The following is an 8,465-nucleotide window of genomic DNA, read 5'->3' on the forward strand; positions in this document are numbered from 1 at the left end:
CTTTTGACTCATGCTAGCAAACAGCACTTCTAACATGCTACATATGCTAGCAGTGAATAGCTACATGCTAATAGCGATTAGTTAAGTGTTAAATCATGCCAAGATCATGCTAAGAACTCTATAAAAACTCCATAGTAACCATCTGTGACAACTACCAACCACCTAGTAACACCATATCAACCGCCCTGAATACCATAGCAACCCCCCAGAACACCCTAGCAACCGCCTAGCAACCACCCAAAAGACCCTAGCAACCACCCAGAACACCGTAGCAACCACCCAAAAGACCCTAGCAACCACCCAAAAGACCCTAGCAACCACCTAGCAACCACCCAAAAGACCCTAGCAACCACCCAAAACACCCTAGCAACCACCCAAAAGACCCTAGCAACCACCAGAAATATCCTATCAACCGCCTAGCAACCACCCAAAAGACCCTAGCAACCACCAGAAATATCCTAGCAACCGCCTAGCAACCACCCAGAATATCCTAGCAACCACCCAAAACAGCCTAGCAACCACCCAGAACACCCTAGCAACCGCCTAGCAACCACCCAAAAGACCCTAGCAACCGCCTAGCAACCACCCAGAACACCCTAGCAACCACCCAAAAGACCCTAGCAACCACCCAAAAGACCCTAGCAACCGCCTAGCAACCACCCAAAACACCCTAGCAACACCATAGCAACCACCCAGAACACCCTAGCAACTGCCTAGCAACCACCCAGAACACCCTAGCAACCACCCAAAATACCCTAGCAACTGCCTAGCAACCACCTAAAAGACCCTAGCAACCACCCAAAATATCCTAGCAACCGCCTAGAAACCACCCAGAATACCCTAGCAACCACCCAAAACAGCCTAGCAACCACCCAAAATATCCTAGCAACCGCCTAGCAACCACCCAGAACACCCTAACAACCACCCAAAAGACCCTAGCAACCACCCAAAATATCCTAGCAACCGCCTAGCAACCACCCAGAACACCCTAGCAACCACCTAAAATACCCTAGCAACCACCTAGCAACCACCCAGAACACCATAGTAACCACCCAAAATACCCTAGCAACCACCCAAAACATCCTAGTAACCACTCATAACACCCTAGCAACCGCCTAGCAACCACCCAGAACACCCTAGCAACCGCCCAAAATACCCTAGCAACACCATAGCAACCACCCATAACATCCTAGCAACCGCCCAGCAAAAAAACGTTCTCCTCCAAACTTTCTCAAGCCAACTTAAAGTTTGTCTCGACGAACTTTCGCATCTAGTTAAGTTGGCTTGAGAGAGCCAACATATTGAAATCCTATTTAAACTTATTATTAAGTTGGCTTGAGAAAGCCAACTTACTGAAATCCTATTTAAACTTATTATTCTTCTTCTTCTTCTTCTTATTCTTCTGACCCAAAATTTATCAACTCTAACTCCTCCTAGAGCTTTAACTCTACAAACTCCAAACTCGGGTCAGACTTTCAGACTGTTCTGACTTGGTGTGCTATATCTTTTCAGACTGATTTGACTTTCAGTTTTCTTAAAAATTAATATTAAAAACCATAAAAATCCCTTAGACTTACATGGCAGACTGCTCAAATTGAGCCAAGACTACGGTGGCCCATTAGTGTACAAGCCAAAAACTCAAATCTAAACTCCCTGAAGCCCTAGACTCAATTAAACTACCATTCAATGACCTAATAAACTTCTATCTATCTATCTATCTATCTATCTATCTATCTATCTATCTATCTATCTATCTATCTATCTATCTATCTATCTATCTATCTATCTATCTATCTATCTATCTATCTATATTTCTAACTAACTTATCTTTCTATCTATCTTTCTAACTAACTTATCTATCTTTCTTTCTCACTAATCTATCTATCTTTCTAACTAACTTATCTATCTATCTTTCTTTCTAACTAATCTATCTTTCTTTCTAACTAACTAATCTATCTTTCTTTCTTTCTTACTAATCTATCTATCTTTTTAACTAACTTATCTATCTTTCTTTATAACTTATCTATCTATCTTTCTAACTAACTTATCTATCTATCTATCTATCTATCTATCTATCTATCTATCTATCTATCTAACTAACTTATCTATCTTTCTTTCTTTTTAACTAATCTATCTTTCTAACTTATCTATCTTTCTTTCTTTTATCTTTCTAACTTATCTAACTTTCTTTCTTTTTAACTAATCTATCTATCTTTCTAACTAACTTATCTATCTTTCTTTCTTTCTTACTAATCTATCTATCTTTCTAACTAACTTATCTATCTTTCTTTCTTTTTAACTAATCTATCTTTTTCTAACTAACTTATCTATCTTTCTTTCTTTCTTTCTTACTAATCTATCTATCTTTCTAACTAACTAATCGATCTTTCTTTCTTACTAATCTATCTTTTTAACTAACTTATCTATATTTCTTTCTAACTTATCTATCTTTTTTTCTAACTAACTTATCTTTCTATCTATCGATCTTTCTATCTTTCTTTCTAACTAATCTATCTTTCTTTCTAACTAACTAATCTATCTTTCTTTCTTTCTTACTAATCTATCTATCTTTTTAACTAACTTATCTATCTTTCTTTCTTACTAATCTATCTATCTTTCTAACTAATCTATCTTTCTTTCTTTTTAACTAATCTATCTATCTTTCTAACTAACTTATCTATCTTTCTTTCTTTCTTACTAATCTATCTATCTTTCTAACTAACTTATCTATCTTTCTTTCTTTTTAACTAATCTATCTTTTTCTAACTAACTTATCTATCTTTCTTTCTTTCTTTTGAACTAATCTATATATCTTTCTAACTAACTTATCTATCTTTCTTTCTTTCTTTCTTTCTAGCTAATCCATCTATCTTTCTAACTAATTTATCTTTCTTTCTTTCTTACTAATCTATCTTTCTAACTAACTAACTTATCATCTTTCTTTCTTTTTAACTAATCTATCTTTCTAACTAACTAATCTATCTTTATTTCTTTTTAACTAATCTATCTATCTTTCTAACTAACTTATCTATCTTTCTTTCTTACTAATCTATCTTTCTAACTAACTTATCTATCTTTCTTTCTTTTTAACTAATCTATCTATCTTTCTAACTTATCTATCTTTCTTTTTAACTAATCTATCTCTTTCTAACTAACTTATCTATCTTTCTTTCTTTTTAACTAATCTATCTATCTTTCTAACTAACTTATCTTTCTTTCTTTCTTTTTAACTTATCTATCTTTCCTTCTTTTTAACTAATCTATCTATCTTTCTAACTAACTTATCTTTCTTTCTTTCTTTTTAACTAATATATCTATCTTTCTAACTAATTTATTTATCTTTCTTTCTTACTAATCTATCTTTCTAACTAACTTATCTATCTTTCTTTCTTTTTAACTAATCTATCTATCTTTCTAACTAACTTATCTATCTTTCTTTTTAACTAATCTATCTCTTTCTAACTAACTTATCTATCTTTCTTTCTTTTTAACTAATCTATCTATCTTTCTAACTAACTTATCTTTCTTTCTTTCTTTTTAACTTATCTATCTTTCTTTCTTTTTAACTAATCTATCTATCTTTCTAACTAACTTATCTTTCTTTCTTTCTTTTTAACTAATCTATCTATCTTTCTAACTAACTTATCTATCTTTCTTTCTTTCTTACTAATATATCTATCTTTCTAACTACCTTATCTATCTTTCTTTCTTTCTTTCTTTCTTTCTTTCTTTCTTTCTTTCTTTCTTTCTTTCTTTCTTTTTAACTAATCTATCTATCTTTCTAACTAACTTATTTATCTTTCTAACTAACTTATTTATCTTTCTTTTGTTCGTTTTAACTAGTCTATCTTTCTAACTAACTTATCTATCTTTCTTTCTTTCTTTCTTACTAATCTATCCATCTTTCTAACTAACATATCTATCTTTCTTTCTTTCTTACTTACTAATCTATCCATATTTCTAACTAACATATCTATCTTTCTTTCTTACTAATCTATCCATCTTTCTAACTAACATATCTATCTTTCTTTCTTTCTTACTAATCTATCCATCCAACTAATTAATCTTTTTTCTTTCTAACTAATCTTTTTACTTTCTTTCTTTCTTTCTTTCTTTCTTTCTTTCTTTCTTTCTTTCTTACTAATCTTTCTTTTTTTTCTTACTTTTCTTTCTTTCTTTCTAACTAATCTTTCTTTTTTCTTTTTCTTACTTTTCTTTCTTTCTTTCTTTCTAACTAATCTTTTTTCTTTCTTTCTTTCTTTCTTTCTTTCTTTCTTTCTTTCTAACTAATCTTTTTTCTTTCTTTCTTTCTTTCTTTCTTTCTTTCTTTCTTTCTTTCTTTCTTTCTTTCTTTCTTTCTAACTAATCTTTCGTTCTTTCTTTTTCTTACTTTTCTTTCTTTCTTTCTAACTAATCTTTTTTCTTTCTTTCTTTCTTTCTTTCTTTCTTTCTTTCTTTCTAACTAATCTTTCTTTATTTCTTTCTTTTTCTTACTTTTCTTTCTTTCTTTCTTTTTCTTACTTATCTTTCTTTCTTTCTTACTAATCTATCTTTCTAACTAACTAACTTATCATCTTTCTTTCTTTTTAACTAATCTATCTTTCTAACTAACTAATCTATCTTTATTTCTTTTTAACTAATCTATCTATCTTTCTAACTAACTTATCTATCTTTCTTTCTTACTAATCTATCTTTCTAACTAACTTATCTATCTTTCTTTCTTTTTAACTAATCTATCTATCTTTCTAACTTATCTATCTTTCTTTTTAACTAATCTATCTCTTTCTAACTAACTTATCTATCTTTCTTTCTTTTTAACTAATCTATCTATCTTTCTAACTAACTTATCTTTCTTTCTTTCTTTTTAACTTATCTATCTTTCCTTCTTTTTAACTAATCTATCTATCTTTCTAACTAACTTATCTTTCTTTCTTTCTTTTTAACTAATATATCTATCTTTCTAACTAATTTATTTATCTTTCTTTCTTACTAATCTATCTTTCTAACTAACTTATCTATCTTTCTTTCTTTTTAACTAATCTATCTATCTTTCTAACTAACTTATCTATCTTTCTTTTTAACTAATCTATCTCTTTCTAACTAACTTATCTATCTTTCTTTCTTTTTAACTAATCTATCTATCTTTCTAACTAACTTATCTTTCTTTCTTTCTTTTTAACTTATCTATCTTTCTTTCTTTTTAACTAATCTATCTATCTTTCTAACTAACTTATCTTTCTTTCTTTCTTTTTAACTAATCTATCTATCTTTCTAACTAACTTATCTATCTTTCTTTCTTTCTTACTAATATATCTATCTTTCTAACTACCTTATCTATCTTTCTTTCTTTCTTTCTTTCTTTCTTTCTTTCTTTCTTTCTTTCTTTCTTTTTAACTAATCTATCTATCTTTCTAACTAACTTATTTATCTTTCTAACTAACTTATTTATCTTTCTTTTGTTCGTTTTAACTAGTCTATCTTTCTAACTAACTTATCTATCTTTCTTTCTTTCTTTCTTACTAATCTATCCATCTTTCTAACTAACATATCTATCTTTCTTTCTTTCTTACTTACTAATCTATCCATATTTCTAACTAACATATCTATCTTTCTTTCTTACTAATCTATCCATCTTTCTAACTAACATATCTATCTTTCTTTCTTTCTTACTAATCTATCCATCCAACTAATTAATCTTTTTTCTTTCTAACTAATCTTTTTACTTTCTTTCTTTCTTTCTTTCTTTCTTTCTTTCTTTCTTTCTTACTAATCTTTCTTTTTTTTCTTACTTTTCTTTCTTTCTTTCTAACTAATCTTTCTTTTTTCTTTTTCTTACTTTTCTTTCTTTCTTTCTTTCTAACTAATCTTTTTTCTTTCTTTCTTTCTTTCTTTCTTTCTTTCTTTCTTTCTAACTAATCTTTTTTCTTTCTTTCTTTCTTTCTTTCTTTCTTTCTTTCTTTCTTTCTTTCTTTCTTTCTTTCTAACTAATCTTTCGTTCTTTCTTTTTCTTACTTTTCTTTCTTTCTTTCTAACTAATCTTTTTTCTTTCTTTCTTTCTTTCTTTCTTTCTTTCTTTCTAACTAATCTTTCTTTATTTCTTTCTTTTTCTTACTTTTCTTTCTTTCTTTCTTTTTCTTACTTTTCTTTCTTTCTTTCTAACTAATCTTTTTTCTTTCTTTCTTTCTTTCTTACTAATCTTTCTTTTTCTTTTTCTTACTTTTCTTTCTTTCTTTCTAACTAATCTTTTTTCTTTCTTTCTTTCTTTCTTTCTTTCTTTCTTTCTTTCTTTCTTTCTTTCTAACTAATCTTTCTTTCTTCCTTTTTCTTACTTTTCTTTCTTTCTTTCTAACTAATCTTTTTTCTTTCTTTCTTTCTTTCTTTCTTTCTTTCTTTCTTTCTTTCTTTCTTTCTTTCTTTCTTTCTTTCCTTCTTTCTTTCTAACAAATCTTTTTCTTTCTAACTAATCTTTTTTCTTTCTTTCTTTCTTTCTTTCTTTCTTTCTTTCTTTCTTTCTTTCTAACTAATCTTTCTTTTTTCTTTCTTTCTTTCTTTCTTTCTTTCTTTCTTTCTTTCTTTCTTTCTTTCTTTCTTTCTTTCTAACTAATTAATCTTTTTTCTTTCTTTCTTTCTAACTAATCTTTTTTCTTTCTTTCTTTCTTTCTTTCTAACTAATCTTTCTTTCTCTTACTTTTCTTTCTTTCTTTCTAACTAATCTTTTTTCTTTCTTTCTTTCTTTCTTTCTTTCTTTCTTTCTTTCTTTCTTTCTTTCTTTCTTTCTTTCTTTCTAACTAATCTTTCGTTCTTTCTTTTTCTTACTTTTCTTTCTTTCTTTCTAACTAATCTTTTTTCTTTCTTTCTTTCTGTCTTTCTTTCTTTCTTTCTTTCTTTCTTTCTTTCTTTCTAACTAATCTTTCTTTCTTTCTTTTTCTTACTTTTCTTTCTTTCTTTCTAACTAATCTTTTTTCTTTCTTTCTTTCTTTCTTTCTTTCTTTCTTTCAAACTAATTAATCTTCTTTCTTTCTTTCTTTCTTTCTTTCTTTCTTTCTAACTAATTAATCTTTTTTCTTTCTTTCTTTCTAACTAATCATTTTTCTTTCTTTCTTTCTAACTAATCTTTCTTTTTTCTTTTTCTTGCTTTTCTTTCTTTCTTTCTTTCTTTCTTTCTTTCTTTCTTTCTTTCTTTCTTTCTTTCTTTCTAACTAATCTTTTTACTTTCTTTCTTTCTTTCTTTCTTTCTTTCTAACTAATCTTTTTACTTTCTTTCTTTCTTTCTTTCTAACTAATCTTTCTTTCTCTTACTTTTCTTTCTTTCTTTCTAACTAATCTTTTTTCTTTCTTTCTTTCTTTCTTTCTTTCTTTCTTTCTTTCTTTCTTTCTTTCTTTCTTTCTAACTAATCTTTCTTTCTAACTAATCTTTCTTTCTAACTAATCTTTCTTTCTTTCTTTCTCTTTCTTTCTTTCTCTTACTTTTCTTTCTTTCTTTCTAACTAATCTTTCTTTCTCTTACTTTCTTTCTTTCTTTCTTTCTTTCTAACTAATCTTTTTTCTTTCTTTCTTTCTTTCTTTCTTTCTTTCTTTCTTTCTTTCTTTCTTTCTAACTAATCTTTCTTTCTTTCTTTCTTTTTCTTACTTTTCTTTCTTTCTTTCTAACTAATCTTTTTTCTTTCTAACTAATCTTTTTTCTTTCTAACTAATCTTTTTTCTTTCTTTCTTTCTTTCTTTCTTTCTTTCTTTCTTTCTTTCTTTCTTTCTTTCTTTCTTTCTAACTAATCTTTTTACTTTCTTTCTTTCTAACTAATCTTTTTACTTTCTTTCTTTCTAACTAATCTTTCTTTTTTCTTTTTCTTACTTTTCTTTCTTTCTTTCTTTCTTTCTTTCTAACTAATCTTTTCTTTCTCTTTCTAACTAATCTTTTTCTTTCTTTCTTTCTTTCTTTCTTTCTTTCTTTCTTTCTTTCTTTCTTTCTTTCTTTCTAACTAATCTTTCTTTCTTTCTTTCTTTCTAACTAATCTTTTTACTTTCTTTCTTTCTTTCTTTCTTTCTTTCTAACTAATCTTTTTACTTTCTTTCTTTCTTTCTTTCTTTCTTTCTTTCTTTCTAACTAATCTTTTTTCTTTCTTTCTTTCTTTCTTTCTTTCTTTCTTTCTTTCTTTCTCTCTTTCTTTCTTTCTAACTAATCTTTTTACTTTCTTTCTTTCTTTCTTTCTTTCTTTCTAACTAATCTTTTTTCTTTCTTTCTTTCTTTCTTTCTTTCTTTCTTTCTTTCTTTCTAACTAATCTTTTTTCTTTCTTTCTTTCTTTCTTTCTTTCTTTCTTTCTTTCTTTCTTTCTTTCTTTCTTTCTTCCCAACTATTATTTCTTTCTAACTAATCTATCAATCTAACTTTAACCTACTTTAAACTTCTAACTTCTTTAAACTTCTTCAAACTCTCTGGTCAGGCTTTCTCAAGCCAACTTAAAGTTTG

This window comes from Scardinius erythrophthalmus (genome assembly GCF_964197995.2).
Source record: "Scardinius erythrophthalmus genome assembly, chromosome: 24".
NCBI classification, from domain to species: domain Eukaryota; kingdom Metazoa; phylum Chordata; class Actinopteri; order Cypriniformes; family Leuciscidae; genus Scardinius; species Scardinius erythrophthalmus.